The sequence below is a fragment of the Malaclemys terrapin genome, chromosome 19 (genome assembly GCF_027887155.1).
Source record: "Malaclemys terrapin pileata isolate rMalTer1 chromosome 19, rMalTer1.hap1, whole genome shotgun sequence".
Taxonomy (NCBI): Eukaryota; Metazoa; Chordata; order Testudines; family Emydidae; genus Malaclemys; species Malaclemys terrapin.
Window position 1 is genome coordinate 2,492,119 of NC_071523.1, and position 16,248 is coordinate 2,508,366.

The following is a 16,248-nucleotide window of genomic DNA, read 5'->3' on the forward strand; positions in this document are numbered from 1 at the left end:
GCAGAGGTGACACTGGCCCGGCCCGAGGTGGTGGCCCCCAATCGGGTGATGCCCAACACCTACCTGACCCTGACGGGGGTGGGCAGAACCCCATTCAAGGTGTCTGTGGCGAGGGTACACCTGAAGTGGGGGGCCAAGGAGGGCCCCAAGGATGGGGGGATACACCTGTATTTGCCCACTGAGGTGTTGATGGGGGGGGGCCTGGAGGACTGGCCAAGCAACCCCCAGGATACCCTGGTCGTGACCCGTAGTCAGAGCCGGTGAGGGGCACCGTACCCTGACCTTGAGGAAGGTGCCTTGCCCAAGGCACAGGACCCTAACCCAGTGGGAAGGGAGTGCCCAGGGACACAACTCAGAGTGGCCTCGGACCCAGCCAGCGGAAGGGAGCAGGTCCCCATCCCTGTACCAGCCGCTGAGTTCCAGGCTGAGGTACAGAAAGATCCCTCCTTGCGGAAGCTAAGGGACCTGGCTGACCTCAGTGTGGTGCAGACCATGGGGAGAGGTTGCCAGGAGAGATTCCTGTGGGAGAAGGGGTTCCTATACTGAGAATGGGCTCCCCCAGGGGAAGTGGAGTCATGGGGGATCCAGAGGCAGCTGGTGGTACCCCAGAAGTTTTGCCACAAGCTACTGTACCTGGCCCATGACATCCCTCTTGCAGGGCACCAGGGAATCCGGTGCACCAGGCAGAGGCTGCTACAGAACTTTTACTGGCCTGGGGTCTTCAACAGTACTGCCAATCCTGTGACCCCTGCCAGAGGGTGGGGAAGGCCCGGGACAAGGGGAAAGCAGTGTTGAGGCCTTTGGCCATCATAGAGGAGCCTTTCCAGAAGGTGGCTATGGACATAGTGCGACCTCTCAGTAAGACGACCCGGTTGGGGAAGAAATACATTCTGGTGGTGGTAGATTTTGCCACCTGCTTCCCCGAGACAGTGCCCTTATTGTCCATTAAAGCAGACACTGTGGCAGATGCACTGCTGACCATTTTCAGCCGAGTGGGGTTCCCCAAAGAAGTCTTAACAGACCAAGGGTCCAACTTCATGTCGGCCCTACTCCGGTGCTTGTGGGAGAAATGTGGGGTCCGGCACAACTGGGCCTTAGCATATCACCCCCAATCCAATGGGCTGGTGGAGAGGTTCAACGGGACGCTAAAGATGATGCTAAAAACCTTTATGAACCAGCACCCGCAGGTCTGGGACAAGTACTTACCTCACCTGCTGTTTGCGTACAGGGAGGTACCCCAGGAGTCTACCGGGTTTTCGCCTTTCGAACTGTTATACAGAAGGAGGGTAAGGGGGCCCCTAGACCTGATGAGAGATGAATGGGAGGGGAAGGCCACTCCCGAGGGAGAGTCGGTGGTGGAGTATGTCCTGACCTTCTGGGAAAGACTTGCCGAGCTCATGGGCCTGGCCAGGGAGAATCTGGCTAGAGCCCAGAGGAAGCAGAAGGTCTGGTATGACCGCACAGTGCAGGCCCGTGCCTTCGCCACCGGGATCAGGTGATGGTCCTCATCCCCGTGAGGAAAAACAAACTCCAGGCCGCCTGGGAAGGGCCCTTCAAGGTTGTCAAGCAACTAAACGAGGTAAACTATGTGGTGGAGCTGTTGAACCGGGCACACCACCACCGGGTGTACCATGTGAATATGATGAAGCCATATTATGACAGGGGGGATGTGGTGTTGGCCGTGTGTGAACATTGGGAGGAGCAGGGAGGTGACCCTTTAGTAGACCTATTCCCTGAGACAAGAGCTGGCTCCCCCCTGGAAGCAATTCCCCTCTCTGATCAGCTGAGCCCGGCCCAGCAAGCTGAGATCGGAGGAGTGCTGCATCTGTACTGACAGCTGTTTTCCAACCAGCCTGGACACACTAATCTGACTGTCCACCGAGTGCAGACAGGATCGCACCTGCCTATAAAATGCTCCCCCTTCCGAGTCACAGGGAAAACTGCTCAGGACCTGGAAAGAGAGGTCGGGGACATGCTGGCTTTGGGGGTGATCCAGCCGTCTTCCAGCCCTTGGGCCTCGCCAGTGGTGCTGGTCCCAGGGCTGTCTCCAGGCACCAGCTTGCCAAGCAGGTGCGTGGGGCGGCCACTCCGGAGAGGGGTGGCAGGTCCAGATATTCGGCGGCAATTCGGCGGACGGTCCCTCACTCCCGCTCGGAGTGAAGGACTTCCCGCCGAATTGCTGCCGCAGATTGCGATTGTGATCACGGCTTTTTTTTTTTTTTTGCGCCGCTTGGGGCAGCAAAAACCCTGGAGCCGGCCCTGGCTGGTCCCCAAAAAGGACGGGTCGATCCGGTTCTGTGTGGACTATCGGAAGCTCAATGCCATCACTGTAGCCAATGCCTACCCCATGCCCAGGCCTGATGAGCTCCTAGACAAGTTGGGAGGTGCCCGGTACCTTATCGCCATGGATTTTACAAAGGGCTGGATGCAGATGCCAGGCTGAAATCGGCCTTTATCACCCCTCTGGGGCTCTATGAGTTCCTGACCCTGCCTTTCGGCCTCAAGGGAGCACCGGCCACCTTCCAGCACCTGGTGGATCAGCTACTGAGTGGGATGAAGAGTTTTGCTGTGGCATATATTGATGACATCTGTGTCTTTAGCCAGGCCTGGGAGGACCATGTGTCCCAGGTTAAACAAGTGCTGGACTGACTCCAGGAGGCTGGGCTGACCATAAAACCTGAGAAGTGCAAGGTGGGGATGGCTGAAGTATCCTACCTAGGTCACCGGGTGGGGAGCGGCTGCCTAAAGCCGGAACCAGCCAACGTGGAGGTGATCAGAGACTTGCCCACTCCCCAAACCAAAAAGCAGGTCCAAGCCTTTATTGGGATGGCGGGGTACTATCGAAGGTTCGTGCCCCACTTTAGCTCCATAGCCGCCCCCATCACTGAGCTGTGCAAGAAGGGGAAGCTGGACAAGGTGGTCTGGACCGAGGAGTACCAGGAGGCTCTCTGGATGTTGAAGGAGGCTCTGGTCAGTGGCCCAGTTCTGGCAAAGCCAGACTTTGAAAAGCCCGTTATGGTGTTCACCAACGCCTCAGACACGGGACTAGGGGCAGTGTTAAAGCAGGAGGATGAAAAGGGGGAGAGACACCTGATCATGTACCTGAGCAAGAAGTTGCTACCCTGAGAGCAGAACTACGCGGCCATCGAGAAGGAATGCCTGGCCATGGTGTGGGCCCTCAAGAAACTAGAGCCATATCTCTTTGGGCGTCACTTCACCGTGCACACCGACCACTCTCCCCTGACCTGGCTGCACCAGATGAAAGGAGCCAACGCCAAGCTCCTGAGGTGGAGCCTGCTCCTGCAGGATTATGACATGGACGTGGTCCATGTGAAGGGAAGTGCCAACCTGATAGTGGACGCGTTGTCCCGGAGAGGAGGCCCTGAACTTCCCCGGGTCACTGGGCAGAGTGACGCCGCTCAGTTCAGTCTCAAAGTGGGGAGAGATGTGATGGAGCAGGGGAATTACATTGGGGATTGGGGACTGCCCTTGCAGGGAGATACCTGAGCTGTAACCTGAGCCAGGAGAGGGGTTGGGAGAAATGATACCTTCTGCCCGGGAGACTGAACAAAGGAGGGGAGGAGCAGAGGGGAGGGGAGAGAAGGCTGCTGGAGGGTTTTATTTTTAGTTTCCTGTTTTGGGCTGGGTCGTGCAACACAGGGAACCCCAAGCTGGGGTCTAAGCTCCCTGAACCTCCCAGGAGGACTTGATTGAGGGGTCCTGGTTGTACCTACAAGTTCTGCTGTAGACTGCGTTCCTATTGTCCAATAAACCTTCTGTTTTACTGGCTGGCTGAGAGTCACAGTGAATCCCAGGAAGAGGGGTGCCGGGCCCTGACTCCCTCACACTCCGTGACACAGGCTGCTGGAGGTGAGTCTAGTGCAGGAGCTGCGGGTGTGAAGCAAACTATGGGAGTGCTGCTAATAACAGAGCATTGACTCCTACAAGAGGCAGCATTGCACGCAGGGTGCATGGATGGGAGAGATAGGGTGGGTGTGCGACACAGACATTATTAAATACACACACGGTGATGGCAAAGATTCCTGGGCACTGTTTGCAAGAGGAGAGATGCCGCCCCAATGCCCTGGCAGAATTCAAACCTGGGTGTGACGTTCTGTACCTCGTGGGAACACTCTACACCCCCAAGTTCATCTTTATAATATGATTGTGTGGAATCCAATGCAAAGTTTGTCATATCGGTGTCTTCAGAAGGCTCATGATGCACTGAGCATTGTTGTTATAGTGATGTTATAAATTGTCATTTCATGTATTTAGTTATGAGGCTGAAAATGTGTCCTCATGGCTTAAAGCAAGCCCAGGCAAAACTCTCCAGGAGCAGAGGGGCGGTTCACACCTCATCAGGGCATGTATGGGACAAACCCAGCCCAGCCTCACAGGAACAAAGGACACTGGCCTAGGCAGCAACAAAGGATCTTTGGATTCTCGAGGGAGTCACCCCCCCCCCCCCACACCTTTCTTTGGTCAGTTTGGGATTGCGATGAGGTAATGCTCACCTGACGCTGAAGGGGAGGAGGGCAAAGCCAAGAGGGAAGAAAGAACATGATAAAAGGGAGAGATGTTTGCTATGCTCTTCCTCTCTCTTCCACCTCCATCTATAGACATCACCACCAAGCGACTGAAGCACTGATCAAAGGGGAGAGCCTGGCTGAAGGGCAACCAGCCAGCCTGTGGTGAGAAGCGTCTAAGTTTGTAAGGGCATTGAAAGCATTAAGATCAGCTTAGAATGTGTTTTGCTTTTATTTCATTTGACCAAATCCAACTTGTTATGCTCTGATTTATAATCACTTAAAATCTGACTTTGTAGTTAATAAATCTGTTTGTTTATTCTACCTGAAGCCGTGCATTTGGTTTGAAGAGTGTCAGAGGCTCCCCTGGGGATAACACGCCTGGTGCATATCAATTTCTTTGTTAAACTGACAAACTCATATAAGCTTGCCGCGTCCAGCGGGTATAACTGGACACTGCAAGACGGAGGTTCCTAGGGCTGTGTCTGGGACCGGAGATATTGGCTAGTGTCATTCAGCTGCACAATCCAAGGAGCAGCTTACATGCCAGAGGCTGTGCGTGACCAGCCCAGGAGTGGGGGTTCTCACAGCAGAGCTGGCTCCCAGAGTCAAGGATTGGGGTGACCTAGCAGATCACCGGTCCGGATAACACCAGGGGAACGTCACACTGGATCATTACAACCCGCTTCTGACCTAACACTCTCCCTGCCATTGGGGTCGAGGTTCTTCCTCGCTTCCTGCCCTGAAGTGCTGTGCAGCATCGCAGTTCCCTAGTCCCCCCAGAGGGGCTGCCTGGCTCTGCTGGCTGATTCCCAGGCTGCACAGAGCTTGGTACAAGCAGCATGGTTCAGAAAGCCCTTAGGCACCCGCCCATCAAATATAAGATCCTCTGCATCCTCCTCAAATGGGGAAGGCAGCGCTGAGCAAACAGCCACATCTGCGACCTGCCTGAGCACCTCTTTGCACCAGGCTGACACCAGCATGGGCAGCGCTGGTGAGATTACACCAAACCCACAGCAGTGTCAGTGAGGGGGCCTAGGCCCAGATCCTAGCTCCCAGCGTAGGTCTCTGCCCACTCCTCGCAGCATGTGCAGTTCATTTGATGGGTCTGCCTAAGGCAGCAGGGCCCAGATCCCCAAAGATATTTAGGCTCCTAACTCCCATTGACGTCAGTGAGAGTTAGGTGCTTAGGTACCTTTGGGGATCTAGGCCCAGGGTAAGAGGAACGGAGGGCAAAATCTAATCAAGCAATTTCCTACCTGTCCTGGCATGGAGACGAGTGACTCTTCCTGTTATGGCTTTGGGAGGGGCTTGCAGAGTGGGCACCACTGGGGAAGCTAGACAGAAGGTGGGGACAGAATGATAAAAGAAAAAGGAAAGACAAGGGCAGGGAGATCAAAGTGTCTGGGGCACGCTAGTCCCCATGAGGAAATCTCTGCTGTGATGTGCCTCTGGTGGTGCTCACATCTAGAAGGGTCAAAGGACGCAGCAGCCCTTGGAACTGTTTTACTGATACACAGCCCAGAATGTGCCGTTCCCAGATTAAGCATATTCATGTGCTCCTGTTCCCGGCACAAACAATGGGACCTGGGGCCTCAGCACACACAGGGTAGGAAGCCCCAGACTGACTGCTCCTGATGCGCGGACACAGCTGTACCCATGGACCCTGGGCCGGTGACAGTTCTGCACCGTTGTGGCTAGTGACGCAAATTGTAGGCTGCTAAGAATTTCGGCCTTGGAGCCACGTACAGTCTCACCCCGCCCCAGAGCAGAGCTCTGTGCAGCTCCCCAAGTTGTCGCTCTCAGTAACAGTAGCAGGTCCAATAAAAGATATGACCTCCTCCACCTTGTCTCACTAATATCCTGGGACCGACACGGCTGCACCACCGCAGACATTCTCCCCGTCAGACACTTAATGGAGGAATAATGAAAAGCCCCGCAGGTGTTAATGTCTCCCAAAGTTGGGGCCTTCCAGTGGAAACACTCAGAGCCCCTTATTTCCAGAAGTGATGGTAGGTGAGGCCAGAGAGCTCAGGAGAGACACCAGAGAGACCAGCACTGCACCCGTGTATCATGGAGAGCACACGTATATACCCCTGAGAGCGCCAAGGGCTGCACCCACACCCTTGGAGAGCAGCATGTGGAACACAGCAGCACACCACAGCCTGGATCTCACCATAGGAGACCCCCACGGGCTTCACTTATAGACCACAAAAAGCCTCGTGGCTTGTGTCTGTGCAGCGACAGCACCACAGACAGTGCTGCAGGCACTAGGGGCTGTATTGATGTCCCATGGACAGTGCCACGGAGAGGGCTGCATTCACAGCGAGGAGTCATGGCCTGACATGTAACTAAGGCCCACGGTGCAGCCTGTATCCATGTACCACGGACAGCACTGCAGGGCACCACTGACCAGACCCGTGTACCATGGACAGCACCCTGGAGACTGCTGCTGGCCAGCCGAGTACCACGGAGAGCCCAGGAGAGGACTTTGGGGTGTCTGGGCACCACGGAGAGCATGGCAGGCTCCCCCAGGCCAGGCCCGGGGGCCACTGGCTGTGCCCTGGGCACTCACTCTCTTTCCATCACACTTTTTCTTTTCCAATAGGCCATGCTCATGAGGGGGAGGGCCAACATGCTAGGAGATGGGGGAGGGGCTGGATTTTGGCAAAGGGGGCGAGGTTCCTGTTTTCCCATTCCCCAACGCGAGTCGGATGGGGTCGTTCCCCCGATGGGTCTGTTTTAGGGTCAGAGGGAGGGCGGAGAGCAATGAATCACGCAGGAGAAGATGGATGGGCTTGTGGTACATGTAGCACAGGGCTTTGGTTTCTTAGCCCCAGCCACACAAAGGAAGAAGCAGGAATTGACTGTATGTATTAGCATCTCCCCGACGTGCCGAGATCTCGCATATATTTGCTTCTCATCAGCGAGAGCAATCCTCCCACTCTCCTCAGACAGGAAGAATGTCCCACTACAAAGCTCCCGTCCCTCAGCACAGGTGGTTCGCGGTGTTCTAAGCAGAGACACAGGCTTCAATTAAGCTCATTTGACTGACTCCAGATCCTGTCCTCTCTGCAGACTCCCTTTGCAATGCCCAGTGTCCTCCTGACGCGGTTCCCAAAGGCTGAGAGCAGACGTCTCAAGCAGGGAGCTGTTCCTCTCGAGCAAGCCAGAGTCTGAGCTCCATGCACTGGGGGATCTGCAGTAACCTCACTGAAGTCGCTGGATGCTCAGCACTGTGGAACATGGGGCCACTTACTTAGGTGCCTGATTAAGGATCCAGGAGCCTGACTTTAGGTCCCTGTTTTTAGAAATCTTGGCTCCAGTGATTTCTTAGCTGCCCTGGGGTACTGCCCTGGTCTCAGAAGCAGTGCTGAAATCCTGCATTTCCCCTCTCTCAGGTACTCCCATGGCCACCATCACCACTGTGTCAGAGCATCTCACAATCCTTAATGCAGTTATCCTCCAACACCCCTGCGAGCTAGGCCTATTAGCCCCATTGCACAGACGGGAAACTGAGGCATGGAGCTGCAATGAGTCACCCAAGGGCACACAGGGAGTCTGGGGCAGAGCTCACCTCTTCCTAGCAGCTCAGGCTAGTGCACCAGCCACTGGGCCAGCCTTTGGATTTGTTAAAAAAAAAAAAGGCCCTGCCCAACAGCTCTGAGAGCTAGAACACCAGCTCGGAGCCCTTTCACAGCCACTCATCACACCTGCAGAGATCAGATTCAGCCACACCCCTATGGCAAAGCCACACCAATCCGCTGCGCCCCTCCCTCACACTGCAGCCTCCCCCGGCTCTCAGCAGGGAAGGAGAAACCCTGCAGCAGGCACAAAGGGCCAAAGATTCCAGCAGGTTGGCACCCAGGGTTCAGAGGAAGTGGCTCTTATGCATGGGATGCCGTGCCAGCAGCCCCCTCCCCCTCCCAAGGGAACCCCTCCACGGGTTACAAAATGGCAGTGGGGCCACCAGCTCACTGTTGACCTGAGACTTTAAGCCACCCAGAGACCCCCAGGCTGCCAATACAGGTCACAGTGCACTGAGGTCCTAGGATGTCACTGGGTTGGCCAGATGCATTCTACTCTGACTGGATTTTGGCTGCAGCCCCGTGTCAAGCCATCAGCTGTCTAGTCTCAAGCGCCACAGATAATGGTAGCAAGATCTGACTCTGGAGAAGAGGCCTCAGTCTTGTTGCTGGATCCCGCTGGAAAGCACCATCCTGGCCTCTGCTGCAACCTGATCATCTAACAAGGCCCCAAAGTTGCAGACTGGAGGGACAAAGCGCTGACTCCGCCTCGAAGGGCTGACACGGCACCATTAGCAGAGTCTAGGAGCTCCAGCTGTTTCACTTAGTAAAGAGAAGGGGAAGGGGTGACTTGATCTCAGTCTACAAGTATTTATACAGGGAACAGAACAGGCTCTTCCGTCTAGCAGAGGAAGGTCCAACACAAGCCAATGGCTGGAAGTTGAAGCTGGACAAATTCAGACTGGCAACAAGGCGCACATTTTTAACAGGGAGGGTAAATGGTAAATGGTTCTCATCCAGTGGTTACTGGAACAACTGACCAGATTCTCCATCACTGTCAATTTGTAACTCCATAGAATCATAGAATATCAGGGTTGGAAGGGACCTCAGGAGGTCATCTAGTCCAACCCCCTGCTCAAAGCAGGACCAATCCCCAACTAAATCATCCCAGCCAGGGCTTTGTCAAGCCTGACCTTAAAACCCTCTAAGGAAGGAGATTCCACCACCTCCCTACGTAATCCATTTGTCACGGAGTCCCCGGGCGATGCTCTGGAACTGCTCCCCACAAAGCCAGTCAGGACTTTGGGGAGCTGCCTCTCCCTTGGAGCCGACTGTCTTCAGGGCAAGAAGCTCACACAGTTTCACCTTCCTGGGTCTGACCTTGGAGCATTCAGCATATGCCCCTCCGTGTGCTTCCCACAGCGAGTCCGCCCAGGTGGGGTCCTGGGGAAGCCAGAGGGTCCTGCATGCACCCCCACTTCACAGTCAGATGTGACTCTTAGCCAACCAGTAAAACAGAGGTTTATTAGATGACAGGAACACAGTCTAAAACAGAGGTTGTAGGTCCAGAGAACGGGAATCTCTGAATAACCAGTCACAAGAGCTGACATTTCTATAGCATCTTTCACCCTGAAGGATCCCAGAGCGTTTGATAACCTGTGAATCTAAATCTTGGCAAGTCATTTACCCCAGTGTAAAATCTGACTGTCTGGTCTTCCAGAGCTTCCCACCCATTGCACTGGCATCATGACAATGCAATGGAGAACCTGGCCCAGTGCACACTCATTGCTGAAGTGGAAAGTACCAGCCATTTAACAGCACGCAGTAACACGACCCAAGCCAAGGACAGGAGGTGAAGAATACTGTGTCCAATTGATGTGGCAGACAGAACCTAAGTACTGGGTAGAATGTACCTGTCCAAGATACCACCTCTAATTTACTAGTTAACTGCACAGAGTCATTTCAGTCCAGATGGATCATCTCTAGGGCTAGGTAATGAGTCCTGTCTGTAGGAATTTAAGCCATAATGTAGAATTCTAGAGCAGAGATAAAATTCTCTAGCATGGCCCAAAACAATAATAGAAAAAGCTGATCTTCAGCTGATTTGGCCCATAGATTTTTAACAGACAATGATCACTTTTTTTTGGACCATGCTAGAGAATTCTAGTCCTGCTCTAGAATTCTATAGAATGGCTGTAGGCAGGACCTCATTTTCTATTCAGTTCTGTAGGTTTCCTAGAACAATTTCTATCAATCGCATTAGATGTCTATATACCTATTGCTTTAAACATGCTATAGAACTTTTCCACATGAGTTTGAGTTGATTCATTCAGTCACGGAGCAGGAACACTCACTCATGTCAATCACTGTTTTTTTCCTTCTGAGTTGCAGAATCTTTTTTCTGGAAGAAGAGAGATTCCCAATCCTAATTTCCACACTGGAGACCTGGGGAAAACCAGTGGGCCCTGGGCTGGGATTCAGGAGGCCTGGTTTATATTCCTGGCTCTGCCACTGGCCCGCTGGATGACCTTGGGTCAGTCACATCACTGCTCCGTGCCTCAATTTCCTCACCTGTAAAGTGGAGATAATACTGACCTGCTCTCTAAGGTGCTTTGAGCTCTAGGTCTGAAAAGTGCTAGATAAGAACTAGGCATTATCACTACTTGCGTGCTGCAGGTTTGTATTCATCAGCAGGCACAAATGCCAGCTTTCCAAGACTCCAGCTATTGAATTTCGCTCCTGCATTTTATCAAAGCCTTCTCAATAAAGTTCTCTCTCTTTCATTGCCGCTTCTCAGAGAAGAAACTTTAGAAGCAACAGAAAAAGATTCAGATCACAGGTAAAGTCTCATTAGTGCTTCAGAAATTGTCAGGGCCCTAAAGGAACAATGGCAAGATCAGACACACGGATGGTGCCACGCCTTCTCACTCCTTCCAGGTACATCCTGCCTGGGTAATTCCAGGCCATAGACTTACACTCGGATATATAAAAAAGCTGGAGAGTACGATCAGCCACACATGGCCCATTCCAGTCTTTGCGGCATGGGCCCAGTGCTGAGGGTCCTTTTACCTCCAAAGGCAATGGGAGCTAAGGGTGCAGAGCACCTCGCAGGCCCGGGCCCCCAGTCTGCCTTTTGAATGCTACTCAAATGTACCATGAGAAAAAGAATTTTGTGGCAACCTTTTGGCGCTGCTTCCTTCCTTTGCCAGGGCCCCCCAGCAGCCCCAGACCCAGCAGCCCCTTCCTCCGGGTCTTTTCCTGCCCTACATTTTTATATTCAAACCATAAGCTTTTCGTTAGCACTGTTTAGCTTCTAGGAAAGCAACCTGAGAAACCCTTCCTGGGTTGCCGTTAGCTGCTGAAGATCCTCCCCTCACCGTGGTCTAGAGCTAGGGCATTAGCTGAGGGACCGGTTCTACCACTGATGGGTTGTACAGCCGTGGGCATGTTCCTTCCCTCTCTCTCTCTCAGTTTCTCCATCTGTAAAATGGGGCCAATGATATTGATGAACTTGGAGCTCTAGGAGTGAAAAGCATTAGCTAGACAAGTTAGCTCTTATCCCACTCCATAGTACTTACAGGACACCTACCACTGGAGTATCTGAGCACTTTCCCCAGCCCAGCTCCACAGAGCCATTACCTCCACTTTACAGCTGCTGAACTGAAGTACCCAGATGCTATGGCAGCACCCAGCTCTTATTGAAATCAGCTGGGCCTAGATGGCTTACCTCTGCTTACACAAGGAGTCCATAGAAGAGCATGGACTTGAACCCGGTTCTCCTAAGTCCTATGCTGCTGCCCAAACCACTGGGCCATCCTTCCTCCCTGCATGATAAGGCCAAGTCTACACCTACAAATTACACTGACTTAGCTACATTACTCCAGGCTACGGCAAAAGCCATGTGTTGACTTAACCACTGCTGTAGATGCATTTAGACCAATGGACGAATTCTTCCGTCAACCTAGTGACCACCTCTCAGGGAGGTGGATTAACTACACTGGTGAAACCCCCCTTCTGGATGGAGGAAGCGTTTACCCTACGGTGGCACAGCTGCAGTGCCGAAGAGTCACTAGCAACCAGCTGAGGTTGTGTAAGTGAAACACTTAGCCCCACAAAGCCCTAGAAGAATGACAGACGCCAGCCAAGGGAAGCCTTCACTCGCTTGCCATGCCACTCATCCCTCCCATTCGCCACTCTCACTGACTCCACGGAGAAACCGGCTTCAACCTTGCAGACGGACACACAGTGTCTCTAGCTCACACCATAAGGCTGAACCATGGCTCTGGCCTTGTGCTTTCCCCTGGAGCATGTCGCCTATCCCAGGGTGTGATATTCATTTTCCTGAGGATGGAGCTACCTGTTCCAACATCCGTATTCCACACCATCCTCCGTTCCAAGCAGGCCCGTGCGCTCAGCCCGGTCACCTTATCCCACCCTCAAGATTCTTCGTTGTAAAAAGCTGCTGACTCACACAGTCCAGCTTCTTAACCTGCCAACCAAGCAGGTGAGACTCTGGAGTGGACATGCCTTACACAGAGCCTGAAGGTCAACCAGCTTGGGCACTGCCTGGCCAGCAGGGACGTGAGCTCTCAGCTGGGAATGCCCTGCCCTGCCTTAGCTCGCAGACTGGGGCCCTGCCTGCCATCACATCCCAGGCTGGCTGGCTGGTGCTCGGAGCTTTAACCAGAAAGGATTTTGCAAATCACCTCCTTGAAATCAGCTTTCGGGTCTCAGTGGAAAAGCCAGGAGAAAGGCGCTGGACTTGGCCTCTGTTCAGCCCAAAGAGAATCCAAAGACCTTGTTTATCCAAGCTAGATCTTGGAACCATCAGTCAACATCAGTCTCTGGGCGCAAGCATAACACAGGTTCATTCAGCGCCTCTGCCTCCTCCCACCTCGAGGGCCTGATCCTCCAGCCTGTGTTCCAGAACAGATTCTGTTGATGTTGAAGTCCATAGGAGTTTTGCCATCAACCCCAACGAGTGCAAGTTTGATCCCTCAATCCTTTCCCAGGCAAAGCTCCCACGGACTTCAGTGAGGCTTTGGCCTGAGTTTCCAAGCTGTGAAGAACCAAGTGGAGATTACGAGAGCCCCAGGGATCTACTCTCTTGAACGCAAGTAAAGCCATGCACAACAGGAAATAGGTCCTCAGAGTGGGGTGCTCTAGCTGCTACTGCCAGCCGTCCAGCAAGCCGCAGGCACATCCCATCCCACTCTTTGTCGCTGCTCAGCATTATGTCTAAGAGTCGTGTTCTGGAACAGCAACAGCGCAGTCCGTGTTCCATGGGCCCAGACATGAATTAATTCAGCCTCGCAGCCCCTGCTGCCATGTGGGTGAGCGTCACTAACTTCACTTCATGGATGCCGAAGCTGGGACCCAGTGAGGTGAAGGGATTGCAGGGCTGGGAACAGATCCCACAGCGCTGGATGCCCAGGCCTGTGCTCAGTAGTGGCATTCCTTGCCCAAGTTATGATTGTGTGAATGGAGATACACGGAGCGAGCAGTGGCAGAGAATGGGCATTGTAAGGAAACCAGGCACTTGGTTTTCTCTTTCCTCCTGTGTTTTGCTCTAAGTCTAAGCAGATCCACACATAGAAAGACGGGCCCTGACCCAGGCTATGCCCTAGAGCTGGCCTGGAGCATCCTGCTGATGCAATTATCAGGTAAGGCAGGTGGAGAATGCTACAGGCCAAGGAAGGAATCCGTCACCTGTGAGCCACAGAGAAGCTCATCCAGCAAACAGCTGTAACAAATCCACAGTGTCCTAAGGCAGGGGGAGGGGCAGAACCCTGGAGATGTCTACGGTCAGCTATGAACACACCGGCTGATTGCCCCTGGGTCTGTGCCATACCACATCTCAAACAATCCCGCCAGGACAGGCTGCCATAAAGCAAACCCATCAAGCGGCCCCAATGGGCTAGTGGTAGGCAGACCGGGGAACGAAGAGCCATGTGGAGAAGGGTCATTCAAGGAATGAGCTGTGTAATCTATCAGCACTTTGCTGGGAATGCCCAGTAACCACAGCCCGATGCCTGCTCTTGGCACACAAGGGGCAGCGCGGGCAGACCTGTCCCCTGTGTACAGCAAGGCAGATCTGTGCTCCTCAAGCCATGGGGATCCACACCAGGGTTTTACCAGCTGAGTGCCCGGGGCAGCTGCTGGGCCAAGGCAAGTGCATGGGAGAATCCAGGGTTGGTTTATCTCCACCAAGAGCACGTGGAGACTCAACAAACGACTATCAACCCCAGAGCCACAAAAATTCCCTCTGCCATCGGCTCCGAGCCTGTACCAGCAGCGCTGGGGGATCAAAGTGAAATGTTCCACAGGGCTCTCAGCGGAGCCATCAGACAGTCACAGCCAGCCGCACTGGCTCCCTTTCCCTCACCGGCAACCGCCACGGAGCCGGGGTTGTCCCTGTGGCCTGGTCCTTGCAGACGCGAGCTAATCAGTGTGCCATATAGGGAAGGGAGGGCAGCGGAGAACGGGCACCAAGAGATAGGATTAAACATTAACCCTTTGCAGACAGGGACAGGCGTCGGGGATCAGCCAGCACACACGCCGAGGAATGAGTGTGAGCGAACGCCCCTCCGGGAGGCATGCCCCTGTCCTAGGTCACTGCTTTAAGGTGCCACAAACATCCCCACTATAATTATGTTCAGCCTTTAATTACAGACCTGTCTTAACTAGGTGACAGACGCCTCACAGGTCCCTTGGTGGTTGTGTACAGTAGCTAGTAATAGCCATCCTTTACACTTCTCTGGTGCATTTCATTTAAGCATCTCAAGGTGCCTTACAAAGCTGGGCGAGAATGATCACCCCCATTTAACAAGCAGAGAAACTGAGGCACAGAGCAGGGCAGCGACTCAGCGACAAGAACCACGAGTCCTGACTCCCAGCCGCCTTCTCTAACCACCGGACACTGCTCCCTTCCACACGCTGGGCCCAGACAACTCCGGGTCACGCGCTCCGGAGCCACACACCCGACCCAGCCTGCTGTTCTTGGAAAGCCAGTGGGAGGTGCGAAGCCCGCTGACGGGGCCAAGGCCCCGCGGTACATACCTGCCGCCTGCGCGTGTGCAGGGCATGTGCCAAGCAGCTCGGCGTGCTGCTCCCACCAGCCATGACAGTCTGGCCTCCGAAGGGTTAAGCTGAAGGTGCTTGTGTGTGGAGTGGGCTCTGGCTGGGCTCCCCTAGGCCAGGGGCCTGAAGCCAGCGTGCCCGGGCCCTGCAGCTGCTCCCTGGCTCCCACGCCTCGTCGCCTACCAGTGGGCGCCTGGCGGTGCCCTGCTCTCCTGCTGCCTCTCCCCGTCAGACAGCCGAGCAGGGGAGAAAAATGCCATAATTCATTAGCATTCCAATGTGGCTCACGTGCCTGGCGCCGCCAATGGCAGCTCCAGCCGGGCTGGCCTGGCCCTGCCTCCTCCCGCTCCTGGGAAACAGCCTTGGCAGGTCAGTGGAGCTGCAGGCCTCAGCCACTCTCCATAGCAACAGGGGCAGGAGGAAGGGGGGCGGTGTGGGGAAGAGCAGAACTCCTTCCCCATGGAGCTGCCATGGCCCCAGCACAGCGCCTGGAGTGGGCGTTTGTGGCTGGGGGCCGCGGTACCACCCAGAGCCCCAACTGCCTGGGGGGATCAGCCCCGCGAACCCTGACCCCGCTCTGCCACACAGCCCGTCTCCTGGAGCACCGAGCCCCGCTGACACGATGGGGGCGAAGAGAGCCACAGGGCAGAGAGAGCTCTGACACCAGGCACTGGCCAGCCTGGCGCTGGCGATGGGCAGACGCCGATGCCGATGGGCAGATGCCGGCCCCACTGGGCAGATGCAGGCGGTGTGGAGCAGATGCTAGCCCCACTGGATGGATACTGGCCCCATTGGCCAGATGCTGATGGTGTGGGGCAGACGCTGGCCTCACTGAGCACATACTGATGGTATGGGGCAGGTGCCAACCCCAATAGACAGATGCCAGCCCCACTGGGCAGATGCTGGTGGTGCGAAACAGATACTGGCCCTGCTGGACACATACTGATTGTGAGGGGCAGATGCCAGCCCCACTAGCAGTGAGCTGGCATCACTCCTCCTTTTGGTGCTCTGGGCTCTGCCACCCCTCACTGTTAACCAGCAGGGGCCGGGCCCGTGTTTGGTGACCACTGCAGAGTGTGTCGTGGAATGGGTGTAAAAGGGATTGTTTACGGAGG

The 16,248-nt window shown here is 54.6% G+C and overlaps 1 protein-coding gene across 4 annotated transcripts in view; it reads right to left on the minus strand.

The window, feature by feature from the left end:
* PHC2 (polyhomeotic homolog 2) overlaps nt 1–15,323 on the minus strand; it is a 142,528-nt gene extending 127,205 nt beyond the window's left edge. The window contains exon 1 of one of the 4 annotated variants that reach the window (XM_054009063.1): nt 15,113–15,323. The gene's annotated coding sequence lies outside the window, so the exon portion shown is untranslated. The remainder of the gene's footprint in view (nt 1–15,112) is intronic. The other 3 variants (XM_054009064.1, XM_054009065.1, XM_054009067.1) reach the window with 3 other exon arrangements.
* Between the last annotated feature and the right edge of the window lie 925 nt (nt 15,324–16,248).